General features: G+C 36.4%; 1 long non-coding RNA gene across 1 annotated transcript; it reads right to left on the bottom strand.

Annotated features, from left to right (window-relative positions):
• Positions 1 to 1,547: 1,547 nt before the first annotated feature.
• Positions 1,548 to 4,464, bottom strand: LOC148657624 (uncharacterized). Its single transcript, XR_015941102.1, has 2 exons — positions 4,273 to 4,464; positions 1,548 to 2,421 (listed from the first exon to the last, which is right to left on the bottom strand). It is a non-coding gene; the product is annotated as an uncharacterized LOC148657624 (long non-coding RNA).
• Between the last annotated feature and the right edge of the window lie 13,183 nt (positions 4,465 to 17,647).

The following is a 17,647-nucleotide window of genomic DNA, read 5'->3' as shown; positions in this document are numbered from 1 at the left end:
ATAAAAGGCAAAGAAAAAATGTCCCAAATAAGACTCCACAACATTTCTTTCTGTTCGTAAGAAAGGACCATGCGGTCAGAGAAGAATGAGCTCGTAGTTTGGGTAAAGTCACATGTGTAAGGATCAGCCAGAAAGTTTTTAAGCCATATTCTAATCTTTACTTTACATTATAAAGAATAGATAATGAAGTGCAGTTACATTTTAAGACATTTCAAGAAGCTAATATAAATTCTTATTGGAGAATAATAATTATTACAAAATGAATTTGCTCTGAAAAGCGATAAAAACATCTCAGTGGCAGGATTTGGGTACGCAATTAAAAATACAACTGCATTAAACTATATCTTAAAGGATATATAACAAATATTTTTTCATCAAAAAGTTTTTTTTTAAATAAAAGGGTGTAACTGTTGTTGGTAACCATGTATTTAGTAGTCACAGAAGCCAGTAAAACATATAAAATGTTTTCTTTTACAACCAGGCGGACACTTTCAAATACATATGTTTAACTTGAACAAATCAGGTAATTATAGAACAAACTTAGCTTGGCAAGCACCTTTTGAACTGAATTACATCCTTCATATCCTGACTACACACAAAAAATTACTTTGAAAAACGTAAATATTTATTTTTCTGGTGTTTCTGTCTGTGAAACAGGTTCAAAATCGTCTTGTTTGAAGAGTGTATTAAGGGAAAAGAAACATTCTGAAAAAAAAAGTCCTTGTTCTTTCCAAAGATGCTTCTGTTTTGTCATTTGCATTCCATGCGTGACTTCTCTCTTGAGTACTTGAGTACAGGTAACACAAAACTCACAGACAGACAAGTTCTTGTACAGGCAGCAGGATTTTCATCTCTGAATGGTTGGGACTGAGGGTGGATTATGACTAAATAGAAAGAAAGAAAATACACTGGCTACTGTTTTTCAGGTCAGAGGTAATAGCTTCTTTTGTGTCTGAAATATACTAATATTGAAGAGAGAAGTGTACATAAACATTCCAAAGTATACTTCTAATTCAAAAGCAGCTACTGGCTGGGGTTTTGTCAAACTGGGTATCTGCCAGTGGGCTACACCATTGCAGGTAAGGTGGGGGCAAAATAATTATCCTGCAAAAAGAAATATTTCCAACCCATTTTTTTCTATTCTATTTTTTCATTTTTTTTATTTTCATAATTGTTTTACTTGAAATATTTTCACAACAAAATCCAATGTCAACTGGCAGTGTACCTTTATAATTTAATTCAAGAAATACTCTAAAAATGGGAAAACATACATTCTCACTGATTCGGGTGTATGTCAAGAAAGACTAATCCTGAAACTTGTAGCCTATTGTTCAAAATATTTTTTTACAGCTGAAAGTGTTTGAAACAATAATGCAATTTGAAATATTTAAAAATATTGTTTTGGGGTAATATATTTTACTGGTATATATATTTTTGAATGTTGCGTACAGTAAGCATAATATATTATGCATACTATACATGAATGGGTCATATGAAGGATGACGTTTATCTCTCATAGATTAAATTTCAAGAAAAATCCTGACACAAACTATGAGTATCTTTATTTGAAATGAATACATACAGTATATTGCAGGAAATAAAACATCTCTGAATGTGAGCATCATTTGTACAAATACACTGCACAGAGGCTACAGTACACAGAATACAGGCTTTGTGATTTATGCATTCCAGGAACACATATGATTACATTTGTTTTTTAAATTAAATTATTTTTGGCATCTTGCAAAGCTGGATTGAATGACTGCCGATATACAGTTCTATGTGGTGATATTATGTATGTCTTTCCTGTTGAACGACTGCATTGAGCAGTGTGGAGTAGTGGTTTGAGCTCCAGTCTAGAGCACAAGGCCATTGGTTCAAATGGACGTTGTGGGCGGTTTGGTGGCTCTGTGGCGAAGGATCTGCGCCTCTGGCTGGAAGGTTGCTGGTTTGTATCCTGCGGCCGGCAGAGGAATCCTACTCTGCTGGGCCCCTGAGCAAGGCCCTTCACCCCAACTGCTCCAGGGGCGCTGAATGAATGACTGGCCCTGCGCTCTGACCCCAAGCTTCTCTCCCTGTCTGTGTGTCTCATGGAGAACAAGCTGGGGTAAGCGAAAAGACGAATTCCTAATGCAAGAAATTGGATATGGCCAATAAAGTGGTCTTAATTTAAATCCTGGGTGAAATTACACCATTGAACTAGGTCCATTACTCAATGTCCCCACTATATGATGATGGTTCTCCAGGTGTCGTGGTTAGTGCAATGCTAGTTTTAATGGACATATGTAATAAAATTAAAATGAAACATCTTAGACTATTGCAACATTTATTTGCCGTTTCTCGTTTTGTGTTTCTTTAGGTGCTCCACTTTTGTTGTGTGTAAACCATTCCCATGGGCCATTCATGTCTTAAAAACACCTCCTGGAAACATAAAAAAGAAACAACAAGAAAGAATACCAGTTACATTAGGTGATTCGCTTCTAAAAACCTCTGCAGTTCCTGGTGTGTAAGCACCTACGGTACTGTATGTTCACACAGAGTGACCCTACCTGTATCACTTGTGATCGCACAAATACCATGCATTCACAGAATTCAGGAGTTTTTAGAGGTTTTAACAGCCTCCTTCTGTTATGGCCTAATTTTGTACGCAGATTAATGTTAATCTGATTAATGCTATTAAGCCAATAAAATAAGATTTTTAGTTCAGCAATACAGTATGTGACAGTGTTTTTATTAGGAAGGCAGGATAAGTTACATGTGAGGCAGAGTTGCAAGACACAAGCGCTTATTTTGTCAATAAGCGCCATCTCTGGTGAGAGTAAAAAATATTTTGATAGTTCTATATATCACCAACAAAGCACCAATGCAGCCAGGATATTCATATAATTCACCTGCTGAGAAATGCTGCCTCTGAGCCTGAACTTTTGCTGTAGTTTGTCTGTATACCATGCTGGGCTTCATAGTGTTAACAAGGTTTCAAAAACAATATTTTCTTTAAAAAAAACAGACTTAACAAAGAATGCAGATAATACAAAAAACACATTTCTAAGTGAGTTGTTCAGAGCCATATCTTTGTGTAAACGTTGTAGTGAGCTTTGAGAGCAATTACAAGAAAATATCAGATTAAACATAGCTTGTCAGCATTGCTCAGCTGCATTTCGATTATGTTGACAGAGCATTTTTCAGTACCGGAAAAAAAGAAGGAAGGGAAAAAAAACGTAACTTTAATCTGTATGACATACTAACATACATGTACCTAGCAGTTTTAGTGCCGTGTGTTTTCACTTTACTGGTTAAAAAAAAGAGAATTTCTAACTATTTGTCTCTGTCTGTCTATTTTGTGAAAATCTGATGCCCTAAAGCAGGAAAGTTTATGATCACTTTTGGTTCATCTCAGATGACTGCAATTCTTTTTTATTGTTCTGACTTGTTGCTGAAACACACCATATCCTATGCATCACAAGTCAAAACCACAAAGCTTTCAAAGCATTTTAAAAACATGTACTGCACTCAGTACTTCAACAACAGTTGTAAATGTTGCTGACAAAAGTAGGCAACCATTTTTGGATTCAACAAAAAGGCGAACAAACATCATAAAAAATCCATCTACATTCCACCCCTAAATATTCACTTTTTTAGGTAAGAGTATGAAAGGAACTTAGATAAACATTATTTTGTTTTAGTTACTCTGTGGTCAGCATCACTATATAAAGTGAGACTTCACAAAAGAAAAAATAAAAAATATACAACAAATACTCTAAAATACAAACCAAGAGAATAAGGTGAATAATATGTTATCACGTTATTATTAGTTATCTAATTTTAACTAATTCTAAAAGCAGTTTGGGGGAACACACAAAAGCAGGGTTTCTGCAATGAGAACTTGTTGTGATAGTAATTTAACTGCTCTCTCTTACACACTCCTGCACATTGTTTTAACTGTATTTCCATGTTTAGGAAAATGTTTCTACAATTGCTACAGGAGATTACAACGGAATAAGGAGGAAAGGAGTATGTAAAGGGATCTAATTCTTCATTCTCAAAAGTTTTATATCCTGAATTTACAGTAGGACAACATTTGAGTTGTACTTATTTATAGTTTTTCCTATAAAGAAAATAATAGAAAATGTTCTATACAAGAAAATTGCAGATATCAACAACAAATAAACTGTCATACAGTAAATAAAAAAATAAAATTAAATGCGCTCAATTATAATCCAAGAAATTTGACTACCCGATTAGAAATTTTATATTGCATATTTCACTCCTTACCCTTTGAAGGAAAACTCCAATCGGCTTAGTAATAAAAAAAAACTTTTATTACTTTCTATGTCTCGTTATGTTTTAGACTGTCACAAAGTTGCACTTTGTTTTATTTAAGAGAAAATAAATATACTCATGGAAAGGAGTATGAGATATCCGGAAGGAACTATCGTATACTCTGGGAACTTGTTTGGTGGGTGAGATCACTGTGCTCCTCTTCACTTTGTTCTTCACAGTGAGATATGAAGCAGTGATATATCATATTACCACAGGTGGCTATGAAACAAACTATGCTGGAATGCTTAACAACATAAATCTGAATAATTGCAGGGCATTAATCAGATAAGTAATATGGTAAAGTTGGGGTGACACCTTTATCTTTACAACTGCAATCTTATCCACATTTTTTTCAGATGCTTCGTGGTTTTGACAAAGAGGGCTCAGCTATGAATTTAACTCCTGGATGCTCATAGATCTTTCTGTGTCAGTCATGATGCTTCAAGGTCCCTGTAAAACCCAAATCATAAAGCTGTTCGACGACTGAGTGGAAATAAAGGAGTGGCTAAAGACATGAAAAAAATATTCCAGTAGTAGTCGTTTTCGAACCAGAGAATGAGGTTTTGCAAAATCTTACGCAAAACAGTTTTACTCAAACGCATCCAAACAAAACATCTACTCTTATCTGGTAAATGCACAAGTGATTCTTTCCAAACTGTTTTCACCGTGATCTCTGAGATAGTGTCTGCTCCTAACGAGAAGTAGTGCCTTCTGTCTGGTGTAAAAAATCCTCAGTTGTGCTTGTGTGAAAACATGTCACTGCCATAAAAAAAGACTGAATGATAACATCAAAACTGTAAATATGCTGAAGGACATTTCAAGCTGTAAAAAAAGTGAACAAAGTTGTATCAAAGCCACCTTTAGTCTTGCTAAATCCAGACTTTCTGTTACGACTCCTAACAAATGCATGGAATGGTGTGGTCTTTCGCATAATTGATGTCTAATTTTTTTAATAACCAGTATTTCCTTTTCTCTTTGATACAGTTGTTTTTCTTTCACTTTATATTAATTTGTGTTTATGTATTGGCTTAAAAGATTGTGAAGAGCAGCCCTCCTCCCTTTTCTGGTATAATGAACTCTCAGACCCAAGGCATAGCTTACATCATCACTCAGCACAACCATAAATTATCTTGGTTAGTAAGCCTGGTCTCACTGTCTTTCCAGGTGTGCTCTTCAGACACCTAGACTATAAATAGAGCCTGTGGTTGGGAAAAACTGACAGCACAGACACTGGAAACTGGATCATGAAACAGATCATTTCCTTGGTAGGCAGTTCCCACAGAGCTCATAAAAGGTAGGCCAGGCTTTCAGCAACAACTCCGGGAGAGTCCCCAGCAGCCTCTTTCTTCTTTTCTGTAATATCCCCAAGTATGACCAGAAAACATGTATTTATCATCAGTCGTCCAGGCATAACAACAATGGAGGGAGGAGATATGGTAAATTCTTAAATAAATAAGGACAAATAAGAACCCCTTAGTTTCCCTTTTATATTTTCCAAGGAGAAAGCATTAAAAGTTACAAGACATCTTGGGTTCCTTCGGCCTAGCAAAACCAATTGTTCCCCGATGGCCAATAAGAGCTGAAATCCCTTTGCACATTAACACAGAAGACCAAAACCACAGCAAAGAGGAAGAAGGCCACAGTGGTTCACAGGTTTAAATGAAGAGCTCTGTATATGGTACTTTGTTTAAGATGGTACAAGTCTATGTTACATGGCTTTGTTTACTACGTTGCTGGAGAGGGAAGACTACTCTGGTGCTGCACCTGGTATTTTGCAATGGCCTTTATTTGTTTATTGAAGGAGATTCCACATGCATTTCTCTATTACCCCATGTACACTTTACACGCTCAACAGAAACTACACAGAATTGACAGATAACACAAGGAAGTGTTTGCACTCACCAGGAGCTTTATGTAGCGTGCAGTGTTCCTGGTATGACAAGAAGCACTGTTTCACAGGTGGTACTGTGTGCATTCTTGTCAGCTATCACCCACTCCCCTCACGCGGCCCGACTGCTGAAAAGGCCTTGTAGCAGAACCTGCACTATGTGAGGGGCTCTGCATGCCTGTGTAGTAGTCAGATACGACAGAGGCGACATGGTCCGGAGGCCGTTCAGATACAACCCGTTCCTGAGAAGGACGACATGAGGAAAAAACATTTTTCCTGTTCTTCATATGCTTAACTTAAGCTTTTCACCCCTTTTCAACTATGATGACACAGCAGAAGAATCCCTTTTTCAGACTTTTGTTAACTACAGACCTAAATTGTTCAGTAGGCCACCTCACACTGTACCGGCGTTTGGCTGAATTCCTAGACATCTCACATGTAGAGGAGTCCTTCGTTATGTCATCAAAAGAAATTGCCTCACAAGTTGTAAGGAGACTCTAGGTGTGTCGTGCTCTATTGTTCTATAATTACAGTATTGTACTACAAAGTAGAGGCGTCTTATTAAAAAGAGAAGGATCTACATCAAACTCCTATGCTTTCATTATTACAATCTCCAGATCTTTTCACTGTACGTGATAATTAGTGAAGCCGTGTGGCCCCAGCGATTGCAGCTGTAGTTCGGGACGAGGAAAAAAAAAACAAGACTCTGAGTCAGCCTGTGAATCACTCTGGAAGACCCAAGACACACCACAGCACTGCACACTGTCTGCAGAATAAAGGTCATGAAACACCATCCGACTCAGATGTCAGAAGCTTAAAAGCTACATTGAATAATAATTATAATAATAAAGTAGAGCATTTAAACCACAAGGGTTTGAATCCTGAGAGCTAAAGAAATGATACGCATTTAAACAACATCAAACAAATAATAAAAAATATATTTTAGCTGTCAAAAACTGAAGTTTCAATATAAGTTTCACAGCTGTTTTGTTTTTAGTAAAACACACATATGCGCAAAAATAGCAGCTAAAAGGATACAATCAAAAAGCATTAAAACGATGACTGGATAGTGCCAAAGACTCCATGTGTTTTGAATTGGGTGAAATGTTACAAGAGATTATTCTCAATTCATGATCACTATTTCCCCAAAACACAACATTTTTTATTTTGCATTTAAGGTTAAACATGTATGGATTTACAAAATTCTGATTAACCATTTGCATTTAAAAAAACATATTCCAAATCCCTCTGCCATTGCAGCTTTTCTGCATTTATATATTCAACCGTTATATATGCATATTTTAGTATTTTTGTTTAACTTAACAGGAAGGACAACATTTTGTTCTGTTTAATTCTGTTGCAGCATAGAGCAGTGGATGTACTTTATGAAAAATCTATGCTGGATACTGTATATGAATGAAATACTCTTAAGATATAAAAAGGACGCTGTCAGCACTAATGTTTGTGGATCACAGGCCTGGATGTAAAACCTGTTATACTCTATGGTTTCAACACATAGGGTTCTCCAGTGGTCAGAAAGCAATAATAATGGAATCTTTATTTGTCACGGCAAGAGAAATGTCAGGTGTTTTCTACAACTTTGCTCAAAGAAATGTCGCCAATGAAACACAGATACACAATTTATTGGAAATTCATTTGATTCACAGTTCCATAATAAGTTCTGCATATATTTCCTGTATTATTGCTAAATGAAAATGAGATATTTACTTCTTCACAAGATCAGGAATCTTACAAAATCATCACATTTGTTGAACATGTGTGAACAGTTTTTTTTCCATATATAGAAAATAATGCCGCTATCAAATCATTATCTATGCATGCTTTTAATATATTGAATTTAATTTTTATTTCGCACTTAAGGTTAAACATGGATTGATGTACTTGGGGATGATTTAAAAAACTGTGATCACCCAGGCATTTATTGTAAATAAGCATATTCCAAATCCTTTTGAGCTAAATTAGTTAAATCCAGTGTTAAGTAATGCATGAAATTCATTTTTTATTTCATTATGATGTTTACATCATCTGTGACCATCTAAGACTAAATATGAAACTTTGAATCAATTCTTCAGAGAAATTGTTCAAAAATCAAATGCCTTAGTTATCGCATGAGTACTGTATAGCTCATAATGGTATTCTTCATTTAAAGATAGCAGTTAATCTTTGCCTTGTTAAATAGTATTTAAATTTACTGTATCTATATAGATGTAGACAATAGACACAAATTTTAGAATCTCAAAACGATTGAACTCTTTGCAAACTGGATATAATGTCCTTTGAGATTAAGTTACTGTACATTTTAGATACGATTCAGTTTTGCTTCGCAACTAGATTTGTTTTCATTGTTCGCGGCATTATATAATCTCCTTCTTTAGATCTTTTGCATTTTCTGTTATTATTAAATATGCAATATACTGGAAATTACATAAATCAGTGCGCACAAATGTAAACAATTTCATGCACTGACATAACGGGCCGCACAGGTTCTGTAGGAGAGAGTGCTGTATTATTGCTGGGAATTGCTACAGTATGTTCATTTCTGATCAAACTAAAACAGTAGGTGTGACCCCTGCTCCTGTGCTCCTTGTTCCTCCCACAGTCTAATGACACTGAGTCCCGGTCAGCTGGCATCTCTTACCTGCCACACATGGATGTGTGCTCCGGTATGGACTGGGGGTCTCTCCAGCCTCATCTTCCTAGGCCTCACTGCACCCATCTAAGGATAAGGTCAGTTATGAACAATCAGTTAATCTAAATGATCCCCAAATCATTTAATCAACACTAAAAAACTGAATACCTTATTGTTGGTCTCTTTACATACTCAGTATAGAGTTTAAATGTACAGTATAAATGTTTTTTGAAATTTCAGTTTGTAAACAGTATGAAAATAAATGGTTAAGTGAGCAAATACTTTATGGGAGTAGGTTGTCCTGCTACAGAACACTTCTATATTTTCCCATGAAAATGTAGATTCTTTATACTAATCAAAAGCAACATGGATAGATTCTGAGAGCAATTTCAGAGTTTCAGTGAAAAAGTAATTGAATAATAATAATAATAATAATAATAATAATAATAATAACAAGAAATCCAAAGATTATTGCTTCCCAGCTCCAGTCCTGTGAGACACCAATTATCCAAACATTTGACTTACCAGTCAGTTAATAATTTAAAATTATTTTAAAAATCTGGTTTACATTATGTATAAAACATTCACATATGCTTAGTTTTAAATTAAAAGAGTTTTGTTGTTGATGTTGATTCAAATGTAATACAATGCAGCTTTTAAGCTTCAAATCTAGCTGGTAAATAACTAAACTGACAATTTAAGAAGTTGCACTTTTCCTGTTTAATCTTAATTTCATTTTTAAAAAAGATATTTGAAAGAATTTTTGAAAGAAAACATATTCCGCAGAATTCGACAGTCGCTATCTCAGGCCATATGAAATCCAGAAATGTCATCTGATTAGACATCTCTATTCCAGACCCCCGATGTATAATGTCATGTCTGAGCACGATGCCCCTGTGCTATCTGCAAACTGAATCCACTTGTGGCATCCTAGATTTTAACTTGTTTTGCCATCCCAGCTGCAGTTCACCATGAGAGGTCCCAGCGGACCTCCGGGGACTTGAATGATGAACCTCGGGTCATTTATACAGAACAATCATTTGGGAAACTGCCCTGGCAGTATATTCTGAACACAGAACTGACCGAGAAGGAGTGGCTGTTTGTTTTCCAGCGCCTTCAATCTCTATTGTGGGCTCTGGACCTCAGTTACATGCTCCAGTGATTGCTCTGTGACCAAGCATATGTTACGAGTCTTCTACACCAGCCCCTGCGTTAGACATCATTAGTGCCATCTGTGACAATACCCATAAGGCCAGGCGCGCATGAAGAGGAAGAAGGGGAAACGCAGAGAGACAGAGGGTGAATGTCTCTGCGGACAAGGGAAAGAAACTGCTCTGCTACTGATGAGGCCAGGAGCCGCCACGTCAGGCAGCTCTGAACCCTGCAGGAGGTTTGAAGCTGAGCTAAAGACACCAGTATGGAAGTGATTAAGCAAGCAGACAACAAGCAAGATAGAGGAAATGCTGAAATAATAGGACCAGGAAGACTAAATGGCCTGTCAAACACACCCACTTTTGACCTCCCCTGAGCCACTCTGGCCTCGATGAAAGATCCAGGCACTTTCTTCTTCTAATGATTTCCTCAGTAATCAGCCAGCGGAAGTTGTTGAGTGCAGTGTGATTAGTTGGAAAGGATTTCTTAATCGCTCAGTTCTCATGCTCCAGAAAAAAAAAGAAAGGTAATAAAAAAGCTTTGGAGCAGGAAGTGGCCGAGGTAGTCGTGTGTTAGAGAGCCTGCTGCAGCACGTAGGGAGCTCAGGAGGGAAGCTCTCTCGCTTTCCTGAGACACGACTGAATTACTGTACATGAGCTCCTCTGACCTGTTGATGAACATCGATCTTCAATATTTCTTTATCTGCTATAGAACACGCTATCATTTATTCCTTACGACTGCCTATAATTCTCTGATATTTGCATCTTCTTTTGCCCTGGGCGGCATCATTTGATGTCACTTGCCTGGAACTTTTTAAGAGGAAATATGAAAGTCTGAGACATCTAAAGTGCATGATACCTACAGATACCTACTGTACAATGACAACAAACCTTTTCTTGAGACGGTCAAAACCATCAGTAACTGTACCGTACAGAGTCATCAGCAGACAGCAGACAGAGGTTCACACTGCAAATCACCTTACAAGGAGCTGTAGCAGTACAAACACGAAAAACTGAATGAGAACAGCCCAACTGGAGGCTTGTACTGTTCATGAGACCACTTTATCTTTGACCACTTTGAAGAAGTGAGAAAAAAAGCTTTCTCTAAAAGAGCAATAAATGTTTCGACATTTTAGCCTCAACCAGCATTTCTCAACAAAGTAGTATTTAGTTCATAACACAAATACTATGCTCCATGATTGCTAGTAAAACAACACAATAAGAAGGAATCTCAAAGGATCCCTGTTGTATATATAGCCTTTGCTTTCATTCTCAATCTTCATTTCCCCCAAAGAATACATTTACACAGATCACCCTCAGATAAACTCAATACAAGTTGGTTGGCAGATGATTTCTGAGGTCCCACATTATCGCTCAAGAATTTAAATGTACTTTATGTGTGGAACAGCCAGAAGGAAAAAAGAAAAATATCTTGAATGATTGCTGGATCAGCTGTGTGAAACATGGCACTTTATCCAAGTATAAACGAGAGCTAAGGCAGCTTTAGTAGACAGCTGAAATCCGAAGCTTGTGAAGCCCTGTAACAAATCACACCACATAAATGCTGCTGCATACCGAGAGAGATCCTGATAATGAGCACAGGTGATACCTGGCAAATAATATGGACAATGCATGATGGTAAATGAAACTGATACCTCATGACCAAAGTGTGTGATAGCTGGCAGCGCATAGATGAGGATGAATAGCGAGGATTTCTGACACATGAACGAAACCAAGAAGAGAGACAAAAGATGTCAGAGGGAAATTTGACACGTGGCTGGAGCTGCTACCGCTGATGATGTCTCATGAAGTAAAAAAAAATGCAGGCTGCCAGTATCAGTGTTTTACAGAAAAAATACACAAAATAGCAAGAAGTGAAGTCCTGGCATACAGCCTCCAGAATCCTACAGTATATAGTGATACCGTACAATCAATATAAAAAATGCATATACGCATTTCCTTCTTCCCAGACTTTAGGGAGATTTCATTTCTACCAGGCTTTCAGTCCCATCAGGCTCATTTGATATACCTGCAGTTATCAGCAATTAAAGTGAATCAGACTATACATGTAAAAATGTCTGAGCTGGTTTCATGACAGACTGAATCAGTAGATTTTCAGCACTTACAGTAAGCTTTGCTTAGCCTCTACACCCTTTGGGATCTACATTTCCAAGCTGGAGTTACTGAACTTACGTGAACTGCTGTCTAAATGAAATTCCTCTTGGATTTGTAGGAATTGTTCATGCTGGTTCATTGAACTCCTGAATAAATGGCGTTACTAAATTTTAATTTAAGTTCTGGATTCAACTAAATTATTTATTACTGACAAAAAATGGATGACATCAAATGTTTTTCAAACCTTTCCTCTATGGAAACGAAATTGTCACCATAGGGTTTCTCAGAATGAACCTCAAGAAATTTAAAAGATTTTTTTCCTATATATCCGCAACTTAACTTTGAATTTCAATATCTCTAAAATAACAATAAAGAGGCATACATTGTTTTATATAGTCTTAAAGTTAAAAGGTGATTCATCCATTGAGAGTAATGCGCTTGGACAGAATACTATGCTAACATTCTGTAAAATGCATTTGAGATATGCAGAAATGAAAAAAAAGATATTTCCAGATTTAAAAAAAAAACTGGATACATTCCAAAATACAATGTGATATTTTAAGATCAAGCCATTTACAGCATCAACAACTCTTTAACAACATTAGAAAAGTACAGATTTTTTACACATTAGAAGCCATACTGTACATATCGGAGACAATTTATGATACAGTATGTGCTAATATTTTGAAATAAATATTCTGATATTAATCCACTGAGCATACAGTCTTGTTTTTCAACTAAATAGGTGTGTTAAAGTATTACAGTATCAAAAGCACAAGAAACATACAGTGAATATCTGTCAGCTTAATATACATAATATTTAAGGGAGTTTTAAGCAGATACTTAAACAGTCTCATCAAAAACAATAAGACATCTAAATATTGAGAATGGAAACATATTCTTGCACTCATAAACAGCAGAAACAATATCTTTTCATTTTATTGTTCAGCAAAAGGTGTTTGTGAGAACATACCGTTTCCAATTTCCTGGAAGCCTCTATCATCTCAGCATCATATTCACTGATGGACAGCAGCATACCAGTCCCTGAACCTCACTATCCAGCACACAGCGAGCTGTTACTGATACTCTCAGCACTTGCAGATTTGGCCTCAGGAGCAATGACATTTAAAATAACAGTATAAATCAAGCATTGTGTCAGTGTGGTATGACTATTAAGGTGGTGCCTGAAAACTAAAACTATTAGCAGTCTTATTGTGTACATTTTTTCTATACATTTTCTTTCATTGTCAACTTTCTTGAAAGTATCCCATGAGAATTACCAAACCAGTGACAAGGTTGTCAAAATACTGATGGATTTAATTACTGATGACGACCTGAAAAAAATGCCTGTGTTGGACAAATGCACCCCTTGAAACAATTTTTCTCAATGTGAATATAAATCACTTTTTACATTAACAGGGGAAATAGTGCAATCTGTTGTTTTGTTTTATTTTTTGTAATAAACGTGCACCAAGCCAAACAACTGTGTATACGAACAATGCGATTTGTCCAGTGTATTTGGTGCACAACTACAGAGTTGGTGAAACTGAACATGTCTCTTGATTTATACGGAGAAGTTTAGAACACCTTATCCCGGACCTTGTGACGCTGACACAAGCTGTGGGTTTTCCAAAATGTTGCAGATAAGATTAAAAGAGAAGAGAAAAACAGAAACCGAGAGGTTCATGCTGAATTTGGCATTTATTATGGTGACACCTTCAAAGAGGCTACCTGGGAAACATCAGTGTAATTGCTAATGGCTACTGGTCCAAAAGACACAACTGGCAGATACAGTATGGCTTCATAATAAAACATGACATCTATAAAGAAGAGATCATGGAAAGTGTTATGGGTTAGGATCTGTGTTTATATTAGGATTTAATATTTACAAATCCCAAAATATGCCCTGCCATAACAACACAACTTATTTTAGTCATGTTTAGAATTAACCTTTTAGGTTTGAGGGATAGCCCAGCCTTATGGACAAGCCTTAATGTAAAAAGAAACCCGCCTTAGACAGACTTCTCTGCTGTGAAAACATTTTTGGTATTTCAGAGATCTTTTCTTGCACCATAATAAATATCTTTCTAAAGACATGCTGCTGTTGCCTCCAGTAATTTCAAAGAAAAAAAAATCCTTAATAGTTTTCAATATTTAGGTCAATAACCCTTATGGGTTCTACAACATTAGTATCACCAGCCAGCAGGTTAATATTGGTTCTGTGTGGCCTTTTGAATTTGGCTATCCACTGGATAAATTATGAGCTTTTTGATATGTCAACAAATCCAGTAACATGGTTCAATATTATTGATGCATTACAGTTAATTGTGTTGCCGTATGCAACCTGGTAATTATATTGGTTAAGCACTTCTTCAGACAGACGGTACTTAAAGGTTAATTTGCTATAATTACAGATCAATTTAGTTAAATCAGTCTCAACCTGGCAAGAATATAGAGAGTTAATAGCACTGACACCTGGAATCGGTATTCTTTTAGTCAGGCCCAGCTAAATAGCCATGTAAAAATAAAGTAAACTTACAATGTGCACCAACTCTGCAGAGGCAAACCTTTCACAGCTTCCCATGGAAATTCCGAGGTGCATCTAGGTTTTCCAAATCCAGGTGACACATTCCTTAACCTTCCATTTAGCACATTTCTATTTCTTCATTCAGCCATTAAAGACCACAGGACTTTAAGGACAGTTTTAAATATTTTATAAAAGGAAAACATGCACGTAGAATTTTTTTCATATTTTTCCACAAGTGGCAGCTCCACACTCATGTATATACTGTATGTGTAGTTTTATAAAGTGCATTTAAAACTGAAAGCAGTAGGCATTGGTTTCATTTATTGAAGCTGATATCTTTCAAGGAATGCCTGGATGAGATCTTTGGAACACGTTGGCTCCTAACCACCAAAGGTCTACATGGGCCAAATGGCCTTTTCTAATGTTTGTGGCCTTCTTAGAAAATTCATAGAATGTTGCCTTGTGAGCTCTTGTATATCCACTTAGAACAACATACCTTCTCATTAAAGAAAACAAATGGCATCAACAATGCACTGATATTTTAACAGCATACTTTTTGACTGGAAAGAAGAGTTTTTTGGTGTTTCCGATGCTTGCTCTACTACTCAACAGATGGTCGCATCAGAGTCCCATGATGTTGTTTGGTCTTTTCACGAAGAGTAAATGAGTTGGTTTATCATACTTATCATTATAAGGTGCATCTTTACATTTAACTAATTGCTTAAAATTTCCTTCCATGACACCAGATTTTGAAAAACACTCTATAGCAGGGGTATTTGTTATTATATGGATAGATACACACAAACCTTTTAAATCTAGTTGCACTGATGTATAACAGACCAATTTCTATCTTCCAGTCGAGAGTTCATGTGTGCTTCACTAAAACATCCTGTTGTGCTTCTGATATTTAGGTTTCCTTCTAGCTGAATCAAGAAGAGAAGCTTGTATCTTCCTGTTCTCAGCTATTTTGTATTTGTTTCAAAAGACAACTCAGAAAACAATTTGAAAGAACTGTTTTTCCTTTAAACTGATGCCACAGTGCATACATTACGGAGTCAATTATTATGAAACTAAAAATGGAACGAGGAATTTATTTGTCATTTTTCAACAACCATATTTTGTCAATTCATTCTATTCATGTTTTAATAATTTCCACGTGGGAAAGGTAAAGCTCTATAGAAACGTCTGCAACTGTGTTTAAAATCTGAATTTTCTTTTGCCAAATGTGGCTCGTGGCTCTTGTAGCCTCCTCACCCAAACAATTGGGTTGTGCCCCTCTGTTTTCTTGTATTATACAGGACCTTAGTGTAACTGAAATGTTTAGAGTAACTAAAATGTGTTTCTCCATTCTTTTTGCCCTGCAGTGGGTTTTTGAGATTTTTTTTCCCTTTCTAATGATCTGTAAAAAGAAAGGAAAAAAAGTGTAATGTGCCATCTCATGCAAAATGCAGAAGAGGAAAAGAAAGACACAAATTTTTCCACCTGTGCAAGGAAAACTAATCCATTTAGGTGTAGCCACTGTAGCAAGGTGCTGTTCTGCCTGAGGCAACCTTCTGAGCAGAGCTTAAGCAGCTGTAAGGAGATGAGGCCCTCGTTACAGAAATTAGATGGATCAGGAAGTAAACACAACTGGCTTTTATTTGATCCCGCTCCACGACGAGGAAAGGGGAATTCCTCGGCTAATTACTTCATGGGCCACTTCTCCTCCGGGCTGGTGTCAAAATCCAACACTTCTAATCTGAAGGGACGACAGGAGAGAGGAGGACAGGGAAAGAGAAATCACACAGCGGTAGAGCTGTCAGGAATTTGCCAAGATGCCGAGGTGATGGACATTTTGTTTTCAGTGTTGGTGACCCTTAGGACAGCTCTATCATAACTGGCAGCAGGGGATGAAAAGATGATGCTTCTTTCATAATCGGAATAGAGTCTGTCCATTCTCTCTCATGGCCATATACATTGCAGACATCTCTCTCCCCCTGTCTTAAACTAGCACCCTAATTCATCTTCATCTGGTGTTATATTTCCTGTGTGCTGTATGTATTTAATTCAATTTTTTTTTTGCTTTCTGTTAACCGCGAGGTAGTAAACGATGACTAGACTTCCAAAAGTTATAAGAGTACCCCCACAAATCACAAATCCCACACCAGCTCACTAAGAAAGTTCAATTGCTTTCTTATAGGATATAAACGACAGTAAACAGTAAAACAGTGTCTCATTTGTGCTATTTATTCTGCTTAATTAACTTGGCTGCAAAAAGAATAGTGAGCTCTAAGAGTCTTGACCATTCAATAGACAGACAAAAGTTAATCATTGTGTATATGCATATGCCATAAATATATACTACACACAAATCATGTTTTTGACATTTTCCATCATTCTGGTAATTTTCCCTAAATATTTTTCACACCTTTATATGGAAACACAGTCCTATTGTGACCCTGTGCTTTAGTTATTTTGTATAAAGTGAACAGCTAATCTGAGTAATTATTAGTTAACACTACAGTATGTCCTTTCACAATATTACAAGAGACAATCCTCAATATGCCCTTGAGATTTCCCTTGTTGCTCATGAACAGTGCAAAGTAAACTTAAGAAGTTAAGAGCTGCTGCCCTAACCTTCATTCTAAAGTAAAGTGCATACTGCATTTTACATGTCCTGTATGTGTATTCTGAAATACAAAAAAGTATACTTTTAGCTTTATGGATGTGTAGAGAAGGACAATTTATGTTTAATGACAAGGAACACCTGACAGTGATAGAAAAATGTGATGGATTAGTTATTACAACACTTGACATTAACTGCTCGTGTTTAGATTTCTTCAGTTAGATCATTTGATTTCAGTTTATCCTTTACAATACAGTCTATACTAGTCTACATTTATTTTCAATTGTTTGAATTGAAACACGATTTTGAAGATTTTGATCAATGGGAACTTAAATTTGCTGAATAAGCAAACTTAAATTGGTTTGTTACCACCAAAATAAGTTGTATTAAT

Source organism: Lepisosteus platostomus, chromosome 8 (assembly GCF_059453375.1).
Source record: "Lepisosteus platostomus isolate fLepPlt1 chromosome 8, fLepPlt1.hap1, whole genome shotgun sequence".
In the NCBI taxonomy this organism is placed as follows: domain Eukaryota; kingdom Metazoa; phylum Chordata; class Actinopteri; order Semionotiformes; family Lepisosteidae; genus Lepisosteus; species Lepisosteus platostomus.
Note: the sequence above shows the minus strand (reverse complement) of the source record. Positions and strands in the feature narration are given on the sequence as shown.